Genomic DNA, 17040 nt, shown 5'->3' on the forward strand with positions numbered 1-17040 from the left:
CCCTGGACCTGGCCCTACATTGCTGAGCATGCCCCCAGACTACAATCAAATGTGTGACCTTTTTTTTTTTTTTGGTGTTGCAGTCAAATGTGTGCAAGCATTGTAATCAAGTGTGAGACCCCCTAACACTACAACAATGACAACAACAATTACCACAAAGGGAAGGGAATGGGGAAAAACTGAAATATGAGTGCCAAGGTGATATCTGTATATCCATGTGCCTTGTATTCACAATATCCAAGATATGAAAACAAAACAAAACAAACAAAAAACCTTAAATGGCCACTGGCAAATGATTGGGCATTAAAAAAAGAAAAAAAGTGTGTGTGTGTATATATATATATATATATATATATATATATATGTATACTGGAATATTAGTCAGCCTTAAGAAAGAGATTCTGATCCTGTTATATACTACAACACGGCTTAGCCTGAAAGACGTTATGCTAAGTGAACTAAATCAGCAGTCAAAGAAGGCTAAGCCATGTACTGCTGCATGAGTCCATTCACACAAGGAATTTAAAATAAGTTCATAGAAACAGTGATTGCCAGCTGTGGGGGAAGAGGAGATGGAAAACTGTGGTTCAGTGGGTATAAAATTGTCATTATGTAAGATAAATAAGCTCTAGAAAGCCACACTACAACACTATCCCTAACGTTAATATTGTAGACTGAGAACTTTATTATTTTTTAATTTTTTTTATTGAATCACCATGTGGAAAGTTACAAAGCTTTCAGGTTTAAGTCTCAGTTACATAATGCTTGAACACCCATCCCTTCACCAATGCATATATTCCACCACCAAGAACCACGGTAAACCTTCCCCCCCCAGTCCCCGCCCTCCAGCCCCCCACCCCGCCTGTGTAGCTGATAAATTTCACTTTGCTTTCTCTTTACTTTGATTACATATAAACAAAAAAAACTCACTATTATTGTTTGGAGTTTCCCTCCGCCCCAGAGTCGGACCTGCTGGAAAGGAAGCATTTAATAATTTATTTTCCATTTCTGAAATGAAGAGATATGAAGTCGTGTGGCCACAGTAGCGGCTGCAAGGTTCTAGATTTCTGTATTTTAGTATTTTAGTGACTAAGTCCAGAGGGTTTTCTGCCAGAGGTTGCACCATTGCTAGCTCATTCCTCTCTACTACTTTATATTCCACATATGAGTGCAATCTTTCTGTGTCTGTCTCTTTCTTTCTGACTCATTTCACTCAACATGATACTTTCCATGTTGATCCACTTATATGCAAATTTCATGACTTCATGCTTTCTAACAGCTGCATAGTAGAGTGGTGTAGCACAGCTGTGAGGTGATCCTAGCACAGTTAAAAAAGGGGAAAAAACCCAAAATGTAAATTATAAAATGGATTCATGAATACTTTTGTCAATATAATATAGAATGCCAAAACCTGAAAAGCAGCTTTAAAAAACCCTCTTTACTTTGACACATTATTTTCCCCAAAAAAGGAAAAAAACATACTTTTTCCATATAAAATTTAAGGTGTTTGGGCTGGAGCGATAGCACAGTGGGTAGGGCGTTTGCCTTGCACGCGGCCGACCCGGGTTCAAATCCCAGCATCCCATATGGTCCCCTGGCACCGCCAGGAGTAATTCCTGAGTGCAGAGCCAGGAGTAACCCCTGTGCATCGCCAGGTGTGACCCAAAAAGCAAAAAAAATAATAAAATAAATAAAATTTAAGGTGTTTATATTTTATTTTTTCTATAGCATCTTTTTCTGTTTTAGTTTTTGGGTCATACCTGGCAGTGCACTCAGGAATCACTCCTAGCAGTGCTCAGGTGATCATATGGAATGCCGGGGTTTGAATCTGGATAAGTGCCTTACCCACTATACTGTCTCTCCAGCCCCCTTTCCCCTATAATGTATTATTTTTATCCCTCCCCCCTTTTTTTAAATAGAAGTATTTTTAGAAGCATGTTTTACTTCACTATTCTTCTTTGCCTTTATTTCCCCCATTTCTTCTTATTTATTTACCCACTTCTTTGCTCTGTTTTGTAATTCCATTTTCCCCCTTTGCTATAGAAAGGGCCGTGGAGTATTGGATATGCCAAAAACAGTAACAACAAGTCTCATAATGGAGACGTTACTGGTGCCTGCTCGAGCAAATTGGTGAACAATGGGGCAACAGTTCTACAGTGCTATAGAAAGGGAAAAAAATTACTTCTTATTGTGTTCTACTTAATTCTTTATATTTCTTATCATAGGAATGACTTTTCTGGAATATTTCTATTTTATTTCCTCAACACTGATATTTCCACATTATATAAGGCCTTCTCTGTAGTTCATATCTGATGAAGGCTCCACATTACAGTAAAATAGACAAGTTCAGTGATAAATACCCCAGTGTAATCTTCTAGCTATTTAAAATATTTCACAGTGATGTTTTCTATTTTCACTGAGGTGTAATGGTTACATCCTCATAAACACTAGATAAAAGTTAAGTTAACTGGTAAGAGGAAAGCATTTATGGTTTTGACTGAAATAAATTGGAGAAGGGAAAAATTTGGAGACTGAGCCTTAAGGGATGGTCTTACTATGTTCAATTAGCTGGAACATTGCTGGTCTATAAGGCCACCTGCAGGGCAGAAACATCCAAGGAGACACCTCTCTTACTTGGCAGAAAAAACACATTTTTTCAGGCTTTTTTACTCCATCTTCTTACAATGATAATGCCTTTATTGCAGGAAAATAGTGATTGTCTGAAAGAATTGTAACAGAAAAGGATGGGGGAAATCTTACAACTTCGAGAATTTATTTTTAAAATAATGTTAAATAAAAGTTGTTGACCCCCTTTGTCTATATATGTCCCAAAGTGATAAAAATTAGGCAATATGGGGCTGGAGCGATAGCACAGAGGGTAGAGCATTTGTCTTCCACACAGCCGACCCAGGTTCGATTCCCAGCATCCCATATGGTCCCCTGAGCACCGCCAGGAGTAATTCCTGAGTGAAGAGCCAGGAGTAACCCTGTGCATTGCCAGGTGTGACCCAAAAAGCAAAAAAAAAAAAAAAAGGCAATATAAAAGTTGCATTCTAGCATTAAAATTATGGAGGAGGCTTCTAAATATACATTAAAGCATGAGAGATCATTATATCCATTTTCTTTCTGAGTTCAGTTATACTTTGTAGATGTTTTAAAGAGGTAGCATATACTTTTATTTTTGCAGGCATTTTTCTCTCTTCTCTGTCCATTGTCCTTTGTAAGAATTTTCTTTTTTAAACTTTTTAAAATTGAGTCACCATGAGATACATAGTTACAAAGTTGTTCATGATTTGCTTTCAGTCATACAATGTTCAAACAATCATACTTTTACCAGTGTATGTTTCCCACCACCAATGTCCTGATGTCCGGGGTTTCGCTTCTTCTCTTCCTCTCTTCCTCTTTATCCCTCCTTCCCTCTCTCTCTCTCTCTCTCTCTCTCTCTCTCTCTCTCTTTCTCTTTCCTTTTGGGATTATGGTTTGCAATACAGGTACTGAAGGTTTATCATGTTTTTCACATCACCTACTTTCAGCACTGAATTCTTGTCCAGAGTGATCATTTCCAGTTATCATTGTCATAAGGGTCCTTTATAAAAACTTTAGATTATTATTTTCTATTTCTGCTATATTCTTAATGGAAATACTCTGAATGTCGAGTAGATAAATGTTTCTTTTTGCACCCCATTTTGAGCTCCCGCTTTCTGTTTTGTCTCCATAAGAAAATATTAAGTGAATCTAAGTAATCATTTATAGATGATAGAAGAATCTGATGCTTATAAGCCTAAAACATTGCTCTATAAACAAAAAGGAATTCTCTTAGGGCCTGTTGTCGTCCACCAGCAACTGAAAAGAAATTCAACAGCAGAGGGAAGGGTCAGGCCTGCAGGTATGAAACTGGCAGAGCTCACTCAACCTGGCTGGGCTGTGCCTCCTGCCTGGCAGGGCTGGAGCAGGCTTCCTGGGATGGAATCTTCCAGAAACCACTGGACCCAAGTCATCAGCATATTTCAGCTCAAAGACAGAAATCCTTCTCACAGACTTTGTGGAAGGTTTCAGGCAGGGTTTCGGGGACAGTGTGTTGTTAAGTGTTGAAATTACTTCATTTTCTTTATTTGGATTAATTAATTGAACATTTAGATATTTTCCAGCATAGGAAATGAATATATATACATATATTCACTATGAATGTGGATAGGGCAAAACTAAAATAAATGACTTCAGACCCACATATGTCAATTTATGACAACTGCAGTGAGAGAAAGCTTTGTGGATAATAGCCAGAAAAAATTCCTTTACCTTTGGATCATGCTTCTAGCTTGTCTCCCGAGGGAGCTGCTAATAAATCCTTAGGTGAAGATAGGGAGGAGAGGAGACCTCCCTGTTACATAAAATATTAATTTAAAAGTTGACCAAGGTGTTTTAGTAGCAAACCAGATTTTTGCTTTTTAAAATGTATACCTCTGCTGCTGAAAAATTTTTTAAATTGCTAGTAGACTACAGTAGACCCTGAAAGAATTACATTTTGTTTATACAGCAATGTTTTAGACTTATAAATATCTGATTCTTCTATCATCTATAAATATCATATGAATATGATCCCAGAATGAATTTTAAAATAGCGAACCTCTAAACTCAGATTATCTGTGACGTCGTAATCTTTCTTAGAGGGGATATGAAAGCAGTCCCAGATTGGTGTCCAGGAGGCTTCAGAAAATATTTTCCTTGATATTGGAAGTCTTTAGGTGATGCGGAATGGTTGACAAATGCCTATTTTCTCACATGTTCCAGCATCAAAAGCTCCTTGATCCCATGGGAGGGATTAGCTCTGAAAGAAGGAAAATGGTTTTTGCCTTTTTACTGTCTTTCCTTTTCTCTTTCTGTCATTTTGTATTCCAGCATGTTTATTTCCTTCACAGACAGAGCAGGAGACAGATACATTCATACAAAGGGAGATATAGCATGCACACATACACCACACACACTGCAGACGCATTCAGGTACGAGGAAATCATACATACACATGGAACACACACACATGCACACTCTTTCTTTCTCTCTCTCATAGATGCACATATGCACATATACACTAGTATTTCTCAGATTTATATTTTTCTGTATTTTAATGACTTTGCTGATCATTTGTATAATGTGGCATTTATTTAATAAGTAACACTACTTGGTTGGTATTCACATCACCTGAGATATTATATCTAGATTAAGATTAGCCTTTGTTTTCTCCAGAGCTCTCTATTTCTGTATGACCTAAAGCAAACTGTCATTCTTTTTTTTTATTAGAGAATCACTGTGATGTACAGTTACAAACTTATGAACTTTTGTGTTTGCATTTCACTCATACAGTAATCATTTACCCATTCCTCCACCAGTGCCCATTCACCTCCACCAATGATCCCAGTATCCCTCTCACCACCCCCACCCCATCCCCCACCACCCCACCCTGCCTCTGCAGCAGGGCATTATTCCCTTTTGTTCTCTCTCCTTTTGGGTGTTGTAACAAACTGCCATTCTTTATTGAGCGTTGTAATTAATTGTCAGGCAGGAGTGAAAATGACAGGTTTAAAGAAAAATGAAAAGAATTATTATGGAAGGGCTGACTATATAAGCAATCTTTATTATGACTGGTATATCCTAATCAGGCTACTAGTGATTTTTACTAATTGTTTCAGACTTTTAGAATTAACAGAAACTAATAAAAATATTAGTCATTATTATTATTATTTTTTTTTTTTGGTTTTTGGGTCACACCTGGTGATGCACAGGGGTTACTCCTGGCTCTGCACTCAGGAATTACTCTTGGCAGTGCTCAGGGGACCATATGGGATGCTGGGATTTGAACCCGGGTTGGCCGCGTGCAAGGCAAACGCCCTACCCGCTATGCTATCACTCCAGCCCCAATATTAGTCATTATTAAACCTGAAAGCTTTATAACTGTTCTCACGGTGATTCAATTAAAAAAAATAAAAAATTATTAGTCATTATGTTAATTCGGAATGGAAATATATAGGATTCACTTGATTCTTCATTCTAAATACTACACTAAAAAATGTCAGATATGTGGTACTAAGATTACCTGTGAAATTGAATTGCATGTTAGCTGTCTTATATAATAACGAAGACCATTTCACTTAAAAATTTTTGTTCTTTTTTAAGAAAGACTAAAAAGAAACCTAATAAATTAATGTTTTTATTGCTTTCATAGGAGGTGGTTAAAAAAGCCCTGGCCTTTCATAATAATAATTATAGATTTATAAACCGAAAGGTTATACATAATGAAATTCAAAGATGATACAGGTATAAATATTACCCTCAGAGAAGAAAAACATTATGTGTTATCAAACATAAAATTTAGAAGAACAAGAACTCACTCAGGATCATTTTGGTTTACATAAACAAAGCAAACTCAATTTTGTAAGTTATTATTTACTTTTTATTTGAATGGTATCAGAATGAAGAATAGTTTCCAATTGGTAAAATTTTCTGTATTTTGTCAAAAGATAGGAAATTATGCTACCCCCCTTTTCCTTTTGTTTTTTGACCATATACAGCAGTGCTCAGAGCTTATTTCTGGCTCTGTGTGCTCAGGGCTGTTGTTAGGGAGGTGCTAGGGGATCCCATGAGATTCTGTGAACTGAAACTGGATCAACCACAAGGATGGCAAGAGCTGTGCCTGCCTTATTTCTCATTGACCACCCAATAATGCTTCAATAATAAAAAATCCTCAAAGAAATGTGTGTTTATTTTTTAAGAGAGAAAGGATATTTCAAATTGATTAAGGCTTTTTAAACTTATAAATGTACAGTGTTTGAAATTAAAAAACATTACAGGAAATCTTTAAATTTTTCTTTGCTCTAAAATGTTTTAATGTTGAGCTTTATTTTTAATTCTTGTGTTGTGTTCAAAAGTTCTTGACCTTGGTGCCATTTCCCAGAAATGTATGTAATTTTTCAAGTAGATTCTGATTTTCATTCAAATGATAATTTTGAGATTCTTCTGTCTGATCAGAGTATTTTTAGAGTGAAAGAAACATTTAACAATTGGAAATTCAGAGTTTCAAATGTGACCTTCAGTGAGTTGGGTTTCATTCAGCTTTAGTGTTTAAAGTGCTTGCTAGGCTGAGGTAGAATTGAAAAAAAAGTTGAAAAGAATTTAATAATAGAGCAAAGTGAAATAGATGAAAAATTATATTAATGAACAAATGCCTTAAAACCACACAGTGGAAAACCCAGGAAAATGCCTATTCTGTATTGAACAAATTGTGTATGTAAGTACAATTAGAAAGGTACTTTCTGCTGTTGTAGTCTTTAACTATGAATCTAATTCCATGTCTAAGACTTCTAATTATAAATTTTATTTAGTAAATTTTAAGAAATATATTTATAAAATATGAATAATATTTTGTGACATGATATTTAAAGACAACTTCACAAAATTTGGAAAATATATTTCTATTTCTCAGGCTATTTTCTTTAAAATAAAATTGAAAGTAAAGACAAAAACTTTTTAACTAATTGAAGAAGAGTTTGAGGATTAAAGGGGAGGATAGTAGATGGTATGAGTTATATTTTGAACCAGAAATTGTTATAAAGATTTACAGGAAGTTAACATACTTCAGGGTGATAAAACAATAGGCCTAAACAGATGTTTCTCAGCTACTCTGAGAAGTTAGGGGATCTGTATGACCTCTTAAGTCTACCGATGAGCTTTTGGGAATATTTCAGAACTTATTTGAATCAGTTGGTATAGTAACGCTGAAGTTGTAATTAGTTGATTTACTGTGATTATTTACTACTTTATTGATCACCAGAGTTTATTTGGAAGAATATGTTCACAAGCAGTAAGGATACATACACTTCACAGAGAGAGCTTGTCAGTTGGGTTGGCCAGGTTATTATGCTCTGGAAATGAACCACTCCTGAATCTTAGTTACCTGAAAATGACTCTAATGCTGCATCTTGGCTTGTGAGCTTCTAAGTTCAGACAAAGGGATAATAAAACAAACTAGCAGCAGCAGTACTTAAAATGAAGAGTGAAATTGTGTTGGATTGTGGATGCTCTTTTCTCCTGGTACCACTTGGGTGGCAATTTTGCTTCATTTTCTCCAGAAGGATAAAAAATGCTTCCTGTTTAATTATATCTGTCTGACATGTTTTACGGAGACTCAGTTATCTTAGTTTTATCTTCTAATAGGAGGTGAAATATTTGCCAAAAAGAGGCAGCTAGGTATATCTCTTTGTATTAAAAAACCGTAATGTTTTGACCATTCCAGTTCTGTTGTATAGCTTCAAGAAAGGGAACACGATACTGCCATTCATTCTCCACCCCGTTTCCCACCCCACTCAGTATTTCCTTCTTTGTTGTGGTTCCATAAATATTTTAGTACTGTTTGTTCTACTTCCTTGTAGACTGTTATGGAAATTATTATAGGGAGTGCATTAAATCTGTGTCACTATAGTGTATCACTATAGTTAAGATGACCCCTTAAAATGCTAATTCTATCACATATATGAACACAGAACATTTTGTTATTTTTGAATGTGTTCTATTTCTTTTGACATCCGCTTAATGGCTTCTATTACACAATTATTTCCTGTCCTTTGCAAAATTATTTTTTAAGTGTTATTTTTGGTGAAATTTTAAATGGGATTGCTTTCTACCTTTTCATTCTGTTCACTATGTATAGAAATGCAATAGGTGTTTGCATATTGCCTTTGTAGTCTCTTTTTTTGGGTCACATCCAGTGATGCACAGAAGTTACCCCTGGCTCATGCACTCAGGAATTACTCCTGGCAGTGCTTGAGGGATCATATGGGATGCTTGGGATTGAACCCGAGTCGGCGGCGTGTAAGGCAAGCTCCCTACCCGCTGTGCTATCACTCCAGTTCCAGCCTTTGGAGTCTTTCATCTTACTATACACAGTAAATTAATGTCAGTAAGTTAATGGTGATCAAAATATTATCAAGAATTTTTTTCTGATCTCAATGGTAGAAAATTAGAAATCAACAATAAAAAGAAAATGAGAAATCTTAAATCTGTGATCGAACAGTATGCTAAACTCTTGGGTTGTATTAATTTTTAAAATAAATATACAAAGAAAAAATGATAAATGGATTCATAAATTTAAAACTTTATAAATGATACCATGAAATGCAAAGGATTATAAGAGAACTCCCTGAGCATATTCATATCAATAAATGAGATAACCTCAAAGAAAAGAACAAATGTTTAGAAACATACACCCTCTCAAGATTGAATCAAGAACAATATGCCATGGACATGCCTCCAACAAATTTTTATTCAGCAAAACCTAGGGGAGGGGTGAGTTCCCCTCCTCGCCCCAATGGAGCCAGTGCTGGCAGCCGAAAACCTCCAGAACTTAACTACTGCCATGCTCAGAATCATTTTTTTTGAATCATATTTAGCAGATCATTCATAACAAGCAATGCAAACTAAATTATTTTGGTTCTGGTTTGGGGGCCGGATTTTGGGTTTGGGTTGGAAACGTTTGAAATATGGTGATGAGAAGATGTAATGATGGTGGGATTGGTGTTCAAATATTAAATGTAATCAAATACTGTGAAGAACTTTACAAAAATAAAGTTACATTTAAAAGATTGAATCAAGAGGAAGAAGAGAATTGCAATTATGAAAATTGAAATAGTGATTAAAGTGTTCCCCAAACAAAAGCCTCAAATTATGTAGTTGTTCTAGTGAATTGTACTGAACTTCCAAGGATGATCTATAATACTTCTTCCAAATTGAAGAGGGAATGCTTTTAAGCATATTTTGTGAGGCCTAAATAACTAGAGATGCATATACATTAAAGGACAATGCAAAATAAAAAATAGCAGATTAATAATCATGATGACGTTTGGAGCAAAGTGCTCAACAAAATACTTGCAAAGCAAATTGAACAATTAATTAGAAGGATCATACATCCTGACCAAATGAGATGTATTCAAGGAATTAAAACATGATTTAACACATGAAACTTAATTATAATTTGTTGCTCAATTTTCTCTACTCTTGGAACAATCTCTGCATATTGTCTGACCAATTAAATTGACAAATTCCTTCATCAATATATCTCTTTATTGGCAGATACTCAATTGTGATTGTTAATTTTTTGGTAATTATAAGACTATGTATTAAGAGAAGTTCCTACTATTTGACCACTTTGACCTGTGAAAATTTCAATTTTGTTGTAATTCAATCTAGAACATCATTATTACAAACAAACCCCAATTCTTTTGGGTTCCTGAGTTTTCTCCTAGGCCTCATTCAAAGGTTGGAATGTCTTTCATTAAGTTTGCTTACTTTCCATTTCCACTCCTCTCAAACTCTTGTCTTTAGCATATAGCTGTTCTTAGACTTGGTGCAATATTTTTTGTTTTTACAATGCATGCATAGCTATGCACTAAGTAGTTTATATTCTCACATTAATAAAATAGAAACTTTACTTAGATATAATATTCTGTTTTCTTGCACATTTGTAAAACAAACACAAATTCTTTTTTTTAATTTATTTTTTTATTGAATCACCATGCGGAAAGTTACAAAACTTTCATGTTTAAGTCTCAGTTATACAATACTCGAACACCCATCCCTTCACCAGTGCACATATTCCATCAAGAATCACAGTATACCTCCCCCCACTCCCCACCTCCCTAGCCCCCCACCTTGCCTGTGTAACTGATAAATTTCACTTTACTTTCACTTTACTTTGATTACATTCAATATTTCAACAAAAAAACTCACTATTATTGCTTGGAGTTTCTCCCCCCAAAGCCGGACCTGCTGAAAAGAAAGCATTTGATAATTTGTTTTCCATTGCTGAGAATGAAGAGATATGAGGTCAAGCGGCTGCACGATTTTGGGTTTCTGTATTTTAGTATTTTAGTAACTAAGTCCAGAGAAATTTCTGCCAGGAATTGCATCATTGCAAGCTTGTACCTCTCTGCTACTTTATATTCCACATATGAGTGCAATATTTCTATGTCTGTTTCTTTCTTTCTGACTCATTTTCACTCAACATGATACTTTCCATGTTGATCCACTTATATGCAAATTTCATGACTTCATCTTTTCTAATAGCTGCAAAGTATTCCATTGTGTAGATGTACCAAAGTTTCTTTAACCGGCCATTTGTTCTTGGGTACTCGGGTTTTTTCCAGATTCTGGCTATTGTAAACAGTACTGCGATGAACATAGAAATGCAGATGTCATTTATACTATACCTTACTGCCTCTCAATACCCAGGAGTGGTATTGCTGGGTCAAATGGAAGCTTAATTACTAATTTTTTGAGAATCACCCATATTGTTTTTCAAAAGGGCTGAACCAGTCGGCATTCCCACCAGCAGTGAAGGAGAGTCCCTTTCTCCCCACATCTATGCCAACACCGGTTGCTTTTGTTTTTTGAGATGTGGGCCAGTCTCTGTGGTGGCAAATACAAATTCTTTACTGAACTCATTTTGTACATATTTTTATAATTAGTGTTCTCCTTCTTACATTTTACATTCTTCTAATGAAGTTCTTTTCTTTCAACTCAGTATGCAATGTGACTCATGCATTCAATCAGAATTTTCAAGTGCCTTTTGATAGACGAGAATATTTATAGAATGGGGTAAGGCGGATTAGTGGTGGTAGTGAAAAGGAAAGCCTGGTCCTGATTTAGTCCCTGAAATTTGAAATTTGCAAAATCTAGTTTTGCTGTAGTATGCACACATGTAGTGACATGAGACTATACATTCATACAAAAATATTTGGAGCTGAAAATCATTTTAGAAAATATCATAAAAGCTGAATGTGTTAAGAATATGATTATACAGATGTAGGGACATATGATTATGATAAAGGAGCTAAAAGTGTCAAGAGGAACACTTTCTCAAGGAAGATATGCTGAAGGCCAATATGTTTATGAAAAGTGTTCATCATCATAGATTATCAAGGAAATGAAAAATAAAATGACAAGAAAATAATCACCTCACATCCATAAAAATGACCTGCAACAAAAAAAATGCTGGCAGGATACAGTGAAAAAGAAACATGACTCAGCTATTGGCACTGTTGTTTGGTTCATTTTCTAATGACAATGATATGGGAATTTTTTAAAAAATTAAAAATGGAACTCCCAAATGACCCAGTGATTCCACTCCATGATATTTATCCTAAGAACACTAAATCATTAACTTGAGAAGATGTATGCACAACTATGTTTCTTATGGCTTTATTTACCAATGCCAACATCTGGAAATAACCCAGGTGCCCAACTACAAATGAATGCATAAAGAAATTGTGGTACATACACACAATGGAATACTGTTTAGCTATAAAAAAAGATGAATTTTAAATTTCACCACACTTTGATGAAACTGGAGGGTGATTTACTAAGTGAAATGAGTCAGAAGGAGAAAAACAAGTACTGGATGATCTGTTTTATATAGAGAGTATAAGGAAACATACATGGTCAAAAAACAGGCAGTAGCCAGTGAAAACACTTTGAAACCCCAGGAGAATTGGGGAAACCAAACAGAGGGGCAGGTATGGTGAGAAGGAACTTAGAAGGGCACATCTACCACCAAAGTGCCAAGTAAGAGATATTGGCACTTTGGTGGTAGATGTGATTCAGTAGTACTGTAAGCTTAGACCTTGAATATTGATACTATTATAAATCATGGTAGCTCAATATGTTTTTGATAAAAATCTGAGTATATAAGAAAGTACAGAAAATAAAAGGTGGTGTTTTTCTTAAGAAAAACACAATCAGATTTCATGGAAAGGAAATCTCATTTTGTCTAGTAAACTCTCTGGCCACCATCTGGCTTTGTTCATTAAAAGAGTGATCCAAGCAGAGTAACCTGCTGGTTGCAGCCAAGGTTGGAGCCGAGTGGGTTTCAGTGCTAAGCAGGAGGGAACAGCCACGTTCTGTATTTCCAGACACTTTAGGTCAAAGAAGGACTTGCTCTGTTTTTATGCTCTGCCAGATGCCTACAGCCATGGGTTAAGTTAATGCCCTAGTTTTTCTTATAGAGATCAAAATATAAAAGAAGCTTGTGAAAGCAAGATTGGACTGTGAAAGGCAGAAGATCTCTAGAAAGCTTGACCTGAGGAATTGATAGCATTCTCTCTTTGGTTTTGTTTTGTTGGAGGGCCATTCTGGAGGCTCTGTGTTCAGGGATTTTGCTCCTATGGGTGCTTAGGTAACTAAGCAGTGTTGGAGATCAAACCTGTGCCTCTTGCATGCAAAAGATCTGGTTCAATTCTTTAAGCTTAATTTTTATTCTTAATTTTTATTGTTTTCAAATTTTGTATGAGAAAACTTTAGTTTCTTGCTAGAAGAAATGATATGTTATACTGTAAACAATACATTTTGAGATGATGAATTAGGAGTTTGAATTCTAATTTAAAAATGTAACTGTCTGTGTCAATAAATATCTATACTTTTTCAAGGTCTTATCTACTTTATAGAATTTAGAGAAATCAATTGAGGTATTTATGTGAAAGGATTACGTAAACAGAGGGAGAGAGCTAGCATAGCAGTAAGGTGCTTGTCCTGCTTGCAGCCCACTAGGGTTTGGTCTCCGACACCCCATGATGTTCTCCAAGCTTACCAGGAGTGATCCCCAAGGGCAAGCCAGGAGAAAGCCCTTAGCACCACAGGGTGTGGCTTCGAACCAAAAACCAAAACCAAAACAATGGGTTATGTAAATGATGGGAGGTACAAAAATTAGATGTCTCTAAGATATTCTAAATAACTTTACCAGAATTTTTCAGAAAGTATATTATCTATTACTGGGCTGAAAAGCAGACGGAAGTATTTTGCAGTTATATTGTTATAATTCCCGGTGACATGAAAATGATAGTTTAGCTATTGTATATTTGCTTAATTGGTTTGTACTTTGACACTCCTCACTTTCCCCACTAACACTCACTGCAAAATTGTACAGATAGGATAAGACGTTTGGAATTGGTAATTAAAGATGCATGTAATATTAATTTATATTACCATTTTTCCCCAAGGATCTAATTTATGATTATGACCACAATTTATAACACTATTGAGTTAGCACTGTGAATTGGCATTATCTATATTGGAGTTTATTATTAAAATTCAAATAATGCATTTATTATCATTTAATTTTCATAATGACCACTGAAGTTCCATATTTATTTTATATAATTGTAAAATTTTATAGAATATTTTATTTTACAGTAATTTTATACAGTTTTTTATTTTTTTGTGAAATGGGGATAAAAGATCATTATAAAAATAGAAATAGGGAGACTTTGAGAGTAAGTATTTATAAAAAGAAAGTGGTAAGTTAAACTTCAAATGCAAATTTTTGTAGTAAGACATTTTATTATATTGATTTTTATAATGATACATTTATTTTGTTGTTCCAACAGACTGACAGACTACAAATTCAAAAAGGTAATGTTTTAGTGGTGACAAAAATGATTTATATCCTTGCCTCATCTTCTGTCTAATCCTCTTGTGGCCAGTACATTTTTTTTAATGCTTATGCAATGTAGAGGTGCTAATAAGTGTATTAATTTTCCAGGACTGATTTAACAAATTTCCACAATCTGTGTGACTTAAATCAACAGAAATCTCACAGTTCATTTCACTAAAATTCCAACATCTGTTGTCAAGAAGGTTGAGGCTTGGTGAGCTCTGAGGGAGAATCTGTTTCCCAGTTCTATCCTAGTTTGTGCTAATTGTTCGAAATCCTCAGCATTTCTTGGTTTAGACACATCATTCTCTCTCTCTCTCTCTCTCTCTCTCTCTCTCTCTCTACCTCATTCTCTCATAAGTCCTTTTTCTATGTCTCTTCAGTGCTTTTGTGTCTCAAATTTCCTTGTCTTTTCTAAGAATATCACTTATAGGATCAGGACCACAGTAATCTTATTCTCATAACAGGATCCTTAGCCACGTTTACAAAAAACCTTATTCTGCCCAAGGTCACATCTTGAAGTTCCAAGTGGACTATGGATTTTGAAAGAATACTATTACATTTATACTGTCTTCTTTAAGACACTTGTAGCATTTTGAAATAAGATAGTTTCTAATTTTGAGTAGAGACTATCTCTTTCCAATGAGACATGTTCCTAGATTATATAGAAGGCTATGCCAGAAATGTCCACCTGTGCACAGATTCTGTGTATTTAAGGAAGTAAACAGGAGCAGAAGGCAATGAAGAGAAGTCTCAAGGACTGAAGATGTCATGTAGATGGTCAGACTGGGACGGTCCTGGCAGTACATCCTACTAAGTGCCAGCAATTGTGCTCAATTCTTCTTTAGTCACAATTTTTGTACTAAAGATCATAGGAAAGATGTTTCCTATGTTTTCTATGTGGAAAACATAGATAAGATTAGCCCATTATTCATCAATTGTTTATTACTGGAATGTGACAAGGTAAGAACAAAAATAAAGAACAAAAACATTTGTAGCAACTTGACATCCTTGTTTTAGCCTTGTCTCACAGAATGGGTATACTTCATGTGTGAACACTATCCTGGCTATCTAGTGCCCAATTAGAAATAATAAAAGAGTAAAACCAGTCCTTTACCATAGATATGTGAAGAACATTGTTCTTGCTTCGCAGTCTCAAAAATCAGTACATACAGTTTTAAGAAACAAAGGCTCACGAACACCCACAATAAGTGGTTTGTGGAGCACAGCAACTTGTCTGACTAAAAAACCAATATGCAAGTAGAGTACTTAAGTGCCCACTGAATTACAGTAAAAGATAAGAAACCAACAAATCATATTCATTGCTAACAGGAAAATGAGAATAATCTGGAAGAAAAGAAGAATGAAGTTTATGCCCTAAATAAGACATTTTATAATTGGCATATTGATGGAATTTAACATTATAAAACTCTTAGAAATTAGCACAAGAAGTGTCATATATGAGTAACTCAAAAGTCTTGCTTCTAAAAGCAGCATCTTCATGGGGCTTTCAGTGCTCTCAAGCTGAAGGATTCAGTGTAGGATACGTGATTGGTATCAATTCTCAGGTAAAGGATATACTTTTCCCCATTTTCTAAGTTGCTGACATTGTCCTACCTAGAAAATGACATATAGTGAACACATACTGTACACACACACACACACACATACACACACATGCAGAGAAGACATTGGAGATATATATTGCACATATAATGCAGGAATTCTTTTATGTAGTCACTTTTTTTCTTCAAACCAGGCATTACTAACAAAACTGACACACTGACGTAAAGAGAAATACTTTACATTGAAAAATGACCAAAATCAGAGTATTGTCTATTCTTTTTTTCAGCAGCAGGGTTGAGCCACAGGCTAAAACCAAAGTATGTTGTACCCTGACACCAATCACAACACAACTTATTGGAAAAGGGAAAATGTTTATTTGCTACAACAAATGTTTATGAATTATTCTGAGTCATTTTAGGAAAAGATAGCAAATGTGAAAATGAGAATACATAACTTTTTATGAAATAATTTTGGTTAAAATTTGATAGACCTTATCTAAGAAATTAGGAATAATCGTGAAAACAAGTTTAAAAAAGCTCATTTCTATCTTATCATGTAAAAATAAAATAATTCAATGCAAAAGAGATATTTAAAAATTCTTAAATTAGTTGATACTGATCAATTAAATATAAAAGCAAAACTTCATGTTTTATCAAGAAAGAACATCTAGAAATGCCTATGACAAATGTAAATATATATTCTAGTCTCCAAAAGGTTTTTTATAAAGAAAGCCCATCCAAAGAAGTATAAAAGTGGTATGGCAGACCATAAGGCTATAATTGAAACTGAAAAAAATTTAATTCTCTATCACACTAAAATGGGAAGTTCATTTGAGAATAATCTTAGTTTAGTGTCTGCAGTAATGGAAAATGATAGCCTTTTCTCCAACAAAGCTCTAACTATTAAAATTTTATGCAAAATAGAAGCTCTTATTTCTTTGAATACAGGAACTATAGTCCTTGGATTTGGAAAAGTGGTGCTAGTAGTTGAAAGTTTGTGCTAGC

This window comes from Sorex araneus, chromosome 2, assembly GCF_027595985.1.
Source record: "Sorex araneus isolate mSorAra2 chromosome 2, mSorAra2.pri, whole genome shotgun sequence".
Taxonomy (NCBI): Eukaryota; Metazoa; Chordata; class Mammalia; order Eulipotyphla; family Soricidae; genus Sorex; species Sorex araneus.